At 45.1% G+C, this 8286-nt stretch overlaps 1 protein-coding gene across 4 annotated transcripts in view; it reads left to right on the top strand.

The window, feature by feature from the left end:
- Nucleotides 1-1830: 1830 nt before the first annotated feature.
- Nucleotides 1831-8286, top strand: part of USP45 (ubiquitin specific peptidase 45) — a 49287-nt gene continuing 42831 nt past the window's right edge. The window contains exon 1 of one of the 4 annotated variants that reach the window (XM_068184131.1): nucleotides 1831-1880. The gene's annotated coding sequence lies outside the window, so the exon portion shown is untranslated. Of the gene's footprint in view, nucleotides 1881-2334; nucleotides 2354-4779; nucleotides 4798-7435; nucleotides 7455-8286 lie in introns of those variants that run through there. The other 3 variants (XM_068184130.1, XM_068184132.1, XM_068184129.1) reach the window with 3 other exon arrangements.

Here is an 8286-nt window from a genome sequence, read left to right as displayed (position 1 = left end):
TTTCACTACTGTCACTGTCCCCTTACAGCCTCCGGAGATGTGGTCCAGGCACCAATCTCCTTTCTGGTGACCAATGAGCGGATGCGAGGGAATGGCATGAAGCTGCATCACAGGAGACTTAGGTTAGATATTAGGAAAACCTTCACCCAAAGGGTGGTCAGGCACGGGAACAGCCTCCTCAAGGAAGTGGTCATGGCCCCAGACCCACCAGACTTCAGAAGTGTTTGCACAATACTCTGAGGCACATGGTGTGTAATTCTTATGGCTGTACTGTGCACAGTCAGGAGTTGGACTTGAATTTTGTATGTACCCTCCAGCTCAGGATATTCTGTGACTTGATGATCCCTGGTTTCAGTTTTGAATATTCTGTCAGTCTGCTAGCCACAAGGACTAACGGCTAAGACGTATGTGAGTGGAGAAATGAGGGTCTTTCTGTTCCACGCACTTTAAATCAGTATTCCGTATTTACTGCATACCTTCGTAGATATGTTACATATCACCAGTTCTAGTCTTTAAAAGCAGGCGTGCTGGATCTTTTCATAAGAGATGCACTTTAAGGGATAGGTTGTTGCATCTTTACTAATTAGTTTTCCTTCTTGAAACAAGAACAAAATATTTCTTGGTACTGTAAAGTGCGACAAATTGAACTTGGCACATATAACTGGTTCACTAGCTGCCCTTCTGCCAGCCTCTCCATATGGCCTCCTCGACAGGCATTTGCAAATTGTCTGTCTGAAGCAGTGTATCTATACATGAATTGAGGTTTAATGCATTTTCCATTTTCCACAAGGTAAGGATAGAATACACTACTTCTAGAAATGATCTTCTGAAGTATACTTTACTGTATATTTTATCTGTAATATACTTACTGCATGTATCACCATAAGGACCATAAAGCATTCCATGTGAAGCACCAGAACACTTGTCATATGAAATGCACATTCACAGGAAGAAGCATTTTCATGGTTTTGATTTGACCCTGGATCATACTATGTACAAAAAGAGAGAACACACTAGCTTGTTTGCTGAAATAGGAGGCATTCACTAGCCATCTTGTGAAAGACTGAAAGAATTTGAGGTCATAACAGATCAAGCTTAGCAAACTCCCGCAGCTTGGTGAAAAGGTGGGAAGCAGCACATCCAATTCCCCTTTTGTCCTCATGGCTGCACTCAGTAAACTCCTCCTCAGCAGCTTCCTTCATTTCACCTCGTGGGTCTCTCTCCATTTCACCTCTTCTTCACTTGACTTTCCAGTTCTGTACAACCTCCCACACTCAAACCCAGCGGCACCCAACCCAGTTTCCAGTAGCTCCTCCCTCGAGTGCTGGACATCCTTTACTCTGCCTGTCCTCGGTGGGGATATGCACATTTGATGCTGTTCTCTTTCCAGTCCCTCCCACGGTGGCTGCCTCGAAAATCCACGCAGGGTACGGACCCTGCTGCGTAACCTCTGGGCACGACTTTCCACAGCCCTGCGCGCTGCCAAACCTCCTCTTAGCGCGCTGCCCACGGGTACAAACCCAGCGCAGCATGTCCAGCTCTTTCAGCAAAATTCAGAAGTGAAGGTCACGCTAGCCTTTACCCTGAGTTTCCAGGGTGCCCCGCAGCCAGACCTGTCGCTACCTGTTGCCTCTGGGCCCCGGTGGCCCCCGGTGGGCCCCGGTGCGCTTCCGGGCAGCCCCGCTTCCCCACCGCCCTTCCCACCCGGGAGACGCGTTGTGCCCTGGAGCCAGCACCGACCCCGCTGCCACTCGCGCGGAGCCGCCCGGGCTGCGGCTGGGGCGGGGAGCGGCGCGGCGAGGCCGGGGGCGGAGCGGAGCGGAGCGGAGCTTCCTCCGCCGCTTCCTGCCGCCGCCGCGCCCGCCGCCGCCCGCCGCTCCGTGAGTGCGGGGCGCGGGGAGGGGGCGGGCGGCACAGCGCGGGGGGCGCCGGGGCCGCGCCGGGCCCGTCCTGCGTAGCCGGGGGGGTCGCGGAGCCTCCACCGCGGCCCGAGGGCCGGGCCGGGCCGGGCCGATCGGCCCCGCCACGGCGGCGACCGGGCCCGCGGCCTGCGGAGCCGCGTCCCGGGGGGGCCGGGCGGGCGCGGGGCGCGGGCCGGGGGCGGTGGGAAGGGGCCGTGCCCCGCCGTGGCCCCGGGCCGGGCGGGCCGCCCTTCCCCGCTGTCGGCGGCGCCCGCGGCAGCGCTGTCCGGCGCTTCTGCCGCCGGGCTGGTGGCCAAGTGCGGCTCGTGTTGGGTCGCCGGCGACGAGCTGCTGGTGGCGACCGCCCGCTGTCGGTGTGGAGCGGGTTAACCCTGCCGAGACATGAGAAGGGCAGCGCCGGGCCGCCTCCGTGAGCCGCAGCGTGTCTCTCGGTGTGTTAGATGAGAGCCGTCGGTAGCTGCGCCTGTGGCCGGGTTGAACGTACGGCCCGGTCACTCGGCGTAGGGCGCGGGACTGCGGGGGGCGCCCGGCTCCGCGCTGCGCCGCCGCGGCCTCAAGTGCGGTGTTCGGCGGGCGCGGAGCGGTCCGTGCCCGCGCGTTAAATGACAGCCCGGTGCCGGTCCTCGCGGTTGGCCTGCGACGTGGTATTCTAGACCCATAGCTGCAACTCTCCACGTTTTGTTTAATATTGGGATTATCTGATTTGATTCCTGTTTGTTTTTTTTTTTTTTTTTGGTGTTTTTTTTTTTCTTTCTTTCTTTCTTTCTTTCTTTGCTGTCATGTCCTTTACTTTAGGACTTTGTCCTGCCCTTGCTATAGCTGTGTTGCTACTTGCACTATTTGAAAGGATATGCACAACAGCATATTAAACATAGGTGCAGTAGAATGAAGACATCAAGAAGATAGAAGCAGATAGCAATAGCTGGAGGTGTAGCACTGTATTCTAGTTGCATGTCATCTTTAACTACAAGTATTTCCCAATTCCATTAAATAATCCTCTCCTACGAGCATAAATAACAGACTTGTATTTAAAGGATTCTTTCTGCTCTCGTTTTCTAGCTTTTAAAACAGAAACATAGTAATGGCACGAGCATATGCAAGCTTGAAGCAGATTATACCCTTGTGAAATTGTTCTCGTGTTTACTACATTTGTAAATATTTTGTCAGATTTCTTAATGAAATATTGAAGAACTGGTGCTCTGTAGCTTTATTTCTGTGAGTTTCACAGAACTGAAGCTAGTGTATCTGGGTTTCTGTTTTGAGCATCAGTTGTAGATCGAGGACAAGTTGTTCTCCTTCTGCCATGCCATCAAAGCAAACTGGGGCAGTCTGTGTGGAGGAAGAAAATGGAATTAAATTTTTTTTCTTGATGGCAAGACTTGGACTTTCAAAGAGCTCAAACTAGTAGTAACTTACTGTGTTATCTGTTCTACCCTCACTGATTAACCAACTCCCACAACACCCTTCCAGAATAGATGGGAAGTTATGGGCAGCCATTTATGTTCTCCAACTCAGCTGTTTAGCAGGTACAGCAGGAGCCTTAGCCTAAAGTATTGTCTTTTGTGGGTTTCAGCCTTCTTTCTCACACACATGCTTCAAGCACAGTTCCGTTTTTATTGCTTTGAGTTCACAGAATGAGCATTTCTCCAAAGTTCATCCTTTGCTCATATTGCCCTTTATTTTCTGTTATGACATCTTGAACTGCTTTTTCCCCAGTTTTTGGCACATGGTTATCCTGGCAAGGTACTGTGAGTTCACTGGTTGCTTTCCAGCTGTTTCAGTTCTTATGCCCTCAGATTTTTTGTGGTGATGGTACAGTAATGTTGGTGCAGTAATGGGAGTGCACAGTCTGTCATCTGACTGCCTTTTCACATACAAAGTTTTACCTTGTAAGCTAACATCATTAGTTATAAGCCATGGCTCTTTTTATCGTATTTAGGTGGTTTTTTTTTAAAGGATGTATTTTCTAGAAAGACCTATGTTGGACCACTCATGCCTCTTCCCAGATGTTTTTCCCTTTTGATATGTTATTTAAAAAACCCCAAACATTTAATGTGGGATAGAGAACATAAACAAAAGTTGCAGTTTGCTTTATAGGGCTGGATATTGCCAGGTATATCTGAAATTTTCCATAAAACTTTGCTGTAAGATACTAGCAAAAAATATGTAATCAAAATTCTACTCCTTTTAACCACTTAGAGCTTTAATATACTCTAGTCATAAACCCAGTTAGAGAGTCTTTTCAGTTTTGTTTCTGGCTGTTTCTGACGTATCTGGCTACTGTTCATCCTTAGAAGTAATTTTTCTGTGGCAGGTGGTTTTAGAAGGAGGATTGTTGAGGGGGATTGTGAGGATACAAACATGAAAGGTGATAGAATATGCTTAGCATGGGTAGCTGGCTGAAGTGGATTACTGAAAGTGAGAGGGGCTATGAGATTTTTACTGTCACTTGGAAAGATGTATCTAGTGGTCCAAAGCCTCTGTCTCACTCCTTGCTCCAAAAGTACATCAGTGTCTCACCCTTTTTAGGACTGTAATACCATGTTAGGATTAGCGTTTGAGCTCCAGTGACAGTGTAGGATGTGTGATGTGCCTTTGGGCTAGGAAATCTCGGAGATGATGCTTTCAGAATTTCAGATGACATTTTCCGGGGGAAGAAGCTTCGCTGCCACTACCAGTCAGCAGTTCTGGTCCTTTTACTGCTCTCACAGGCAGCGGGGGCTTGTTTTCCGCAAAGGTTTTGGTGGCTGTCAGAGCGCTGAGCCTCCTGGCCTGCTGATGGGTGACACTGCCCAGCTGCTGACCGTGATGGATGTGGTGCCTCTTTTGATTGGGTGGCACTTGGTCTAGTGGCGAGCAAGGCAAAATGCCACAGGTAATGCTTGGAAGAAACGTCTGAAATGTATCAACTTGTGGCTTACATCAAAACATGTGGCAGTTCTGCGGAGGATCTGGCATTACTGAACCACACAGGGACCTTTCACAAATGTGTTTCAAAGCATCTTTGGACTTAATCTGCACATCTGTGCTGTTCCTTTCCCCTTTTGGTGCAAGGCTGCTGTTTACAGCTGGACAGTTCTGTTAAGTCATACGAAAATGCTAATATTTCCCAGTATTCACTGTGTGCTCTGCCCTTTCAGTGTGACACAGGTTTTTCTTTGCATTAACAACATAAAATGATACAATTTTAACTTGAAAGTTTGATAACAAGTAGTGAGACAGCTGGAATTTAGGCTGCCTCAGCTGAATTAAGGGATTGAGGTAAATGTATTTGCCCCAGCTTCTTTGCATTCAGGTGCTCATTGATGAAATAATTAACAATACTGGTTTCACAGCTAATGGCCAGTCCTATGGGGAGAGTATTGCCCATATCCAAAATAGTACCTGGAGATTTTCTGTAGACTCACTTAGCTACATTTCACAGGGTCAGTATGCTTAGATAGGCTGGTGAGATTTGCATAATTTTTATCTTGTTTGCATTCTAGTAATGCAACTGTAATCCTCCTAGTTAATCAAGAGTCAGAAAATATTGTAATAGGTATTACACAGATAAGAACAAAAGTGTGGCACTTGTCTGAAAGAGCTCGCACCCTAATTATAAGAGGAGGGGAAAAGTGGATCTAGGCAGATGGAAGCAGTGATATGATATTAATCAGCGCAGCAGGTTATTTCTCTAACATACTGGTGGTCTGGTCAGTGTTTCTTCTAAGCGTCATGGTGAAGGCACAGTATGGGAAGACTCACTAAGGTGACACATTTCAACATTTAGTACGTGAACTGTAGACATTCTAGGACCTCTAGACATCTTCCAAGTGAGAAGTGCAAGATGGTAAGATGGGAAAAGGTTTTGGGAAGTGCTGACAGTGAAGACAGTTTGCTTCTCCAGCTCTCTTGCATAAAAATGTTATGAGGAATGACTTGGTTGGTTGGGTTGGGTTGGGTTGGTTTAGTTTCCCAAGGAAAAGTGATTTTTAGTTCATACTAGCCTTGTAACTTTTATTGGTCTTAGCTCTACTGAATTACTGTAAAATGTAAATTTTTAAAAAGATAGCAGTTACTTATTTTAGAAACAACATTCAACTCTTGTAAGTATCTAAATAGATACTTTATGAAGAGGGTAAATTTCTAAATATAGGAATATTAATGGTGTTAAATATAGACTATATCAGGCATATCTTAAATTTAAAATAGTCTAGGCACACCATAGATTTAACTTAACAAATTCAGCAAATTGATTTTTGGCACTCTGTCAAAACTGAAGCTTTTAAATTTAGATAGGCAGATTGTTCTGCTGCTTTTGAAGTGGTTTGCTCTTTCTAGAATGGTGGAAATGAGCAGTTGAGTGAGGAGGTTTTGATCTTAATCAGCTTTTTGTAGGAAGATTGACATTAGGAGTCTTTTAAGAAGTAAGAAGTCAGCTGAGAATAGGTGGTGATGGTGATGATTGCACTTCAAACTCTCATATGCTGAGCTCTAAGAATGTGAACATGTTTGGCAAGGAATAGTTCTTAGTTTTGTACAAAATGGTTTTATAAAAGGAAAAGGTTTAGGGTTTTTTTAATCTAACTTTTTATATTTTTTGTTTTTTTTTTCCCAAGGAAACTGCATAATTTCTACTTAAGATTTTTACTGTGTGCCAAGTAGAGATGAGGGTAGAGCTAACATACCCTCTAAACTCAGATTTTTCTACCCCAAAAATCCATGTCTTTTTAATTGTCAGATTCATTAGTCAAATATCGTGTGTACCATGACTTGATTTTATGTGTACGAAGTGAAAAGCTTAAATATATTTGTTTTTCATCACAAAAGAAAACTTCAAGTGAAGATTTGTGGTGACCTCTTTTTGCATAGGAAAAGGAGGAGAGTCTGTCCCCTTTAGGATACTCCATAGTTGGTGGCTGTAGACAGAAAATTCTCATTGCACATATTAAAAAAATATGAGAATGGATTGGAAAGAGGCAAATCATGGGAATACTTCCATGGTTTTTAATCTTCAGCGTCTCAAGTTAATTTTGACTGAATTGTTCTTTTCTCTTTTGCCTGCTTGTCCTGAATGGCTTGTGCCTATGGCCAACAATAAGCTATAGAGCATCCCTTTTGTTTTTTTCTTAGCTATATTTTATGCTTTCTTTAGTCTGTTTTTTCAGGATTTTTATTCCAATAAAATCTCAAATCTTTTATTTCCCATAAACTGAAATATTTTTGAGAGGTTATTTCTGAAGTATCCTAAGTTTCTTCCTTGTTTAACTCAAATATAATAATCAAATTCCTGGAATAAACATTCTGATTTTGAAATTATGGTGATTGATGTTGATCATGTTTTTATCAAATGGGGTCTTTAATTTGTAATGTTTTCAGTCCCTGAATGTACTGGAAAAGGGCAGGCAGTACTCCATATACACTTGCATTGTAGATCACGTGGAGTAGCTCGTTGCTCTTACCCTTCCATCACACTTCCATGCTTTTCAAAATCAGGCACAAACCCTGGCTGTCTAAGTCCTTGATATGCTCTGGTTTTCCAAGAGCTCACAGGTCAGTAACCATTGTCTGATGGATGTCCATCTGTGTGTATGTCCATGAAAAGTAATTAATCTAATGGTCCGTGTTGTCTTTTCCTCCGCCTGCTCTTAGTGAAAGGAGACTGAAAAGTGTCCGGGCTGTGCAGTGTGAGTGCAGCTTCTTATGCCAGTGTTCATTTCTAATGCCATGTTGATTAGGTTGGGCTTGAAGTGCCATGCTTTTTTCAGTCATTGTGGGTATCAGCTGACGCTGTTTTTTCCCCGTGTCCTGAGGGTCCCTAGGATATGGATCCAGCAGTGGGCTGTGTTTTCCCAGATCCAGGTTGTATCACCTGTGCTGTGGGCTGCAGGATTTCACACGTGGGAAAGACTTGCTTGTATTTCAGCTGGTTGGGCCCACAATTATTTATTGGAGCTCTCTAAGTGTACTGATATGAAGATGACTTTCATTGGGGTGAAGTCTGTGCATTGGACAGTCTTACATAATCTGTCCAAAGAGATCAAAATTGTTATGCTGAAATGAACTCACAGACTGTTTATGTCAATGTCGAGTCACCTAAACCCAACTATGTTCCTTTAGGGAGGACATTTTTGCTGTCTTTGCTATTGACTCTTTGCATAATTTAGTGTAAGGTCTTGTGTTTTCTCACAGCAGCTCTATAGGCCCTCTATTCATCAGTGTCTTGATGAATCTTGTGCTCAGTTCAGAGGCAGAGTGACAAGTGGTGATGGTGATGGTAGTTTCACATGAAACTTGGGTACGTATGAGAAGCTGCCAAGGCAGAAAGACACAGTTGAAGTTGTCTGAGCCTCCTCATGTTCTAGGGATGCCAGGCTGCATGGCT

The sequence above is a fragment of the Anomalospiza imberbis genome, chromosome 3 (assembly GCF_031753505.1).
Source record: "Anomalospiza imberbis isolate Cuckoo-Finch-1a 21T00152 chromosome 3, ASM3175350v1, whole genome shotgun sequence".
NCBI lineage: Eukaryota > Metazoa > Chordata > Aves > Passeriformes > Viduidae > Anomalospiza > Anomalospiza imberbis.
The sequence above is the reverse complement of the archived record's forward strand: the minus strand, read 5'-3'. Positions and strand labels throughout refer to the sequence as shown.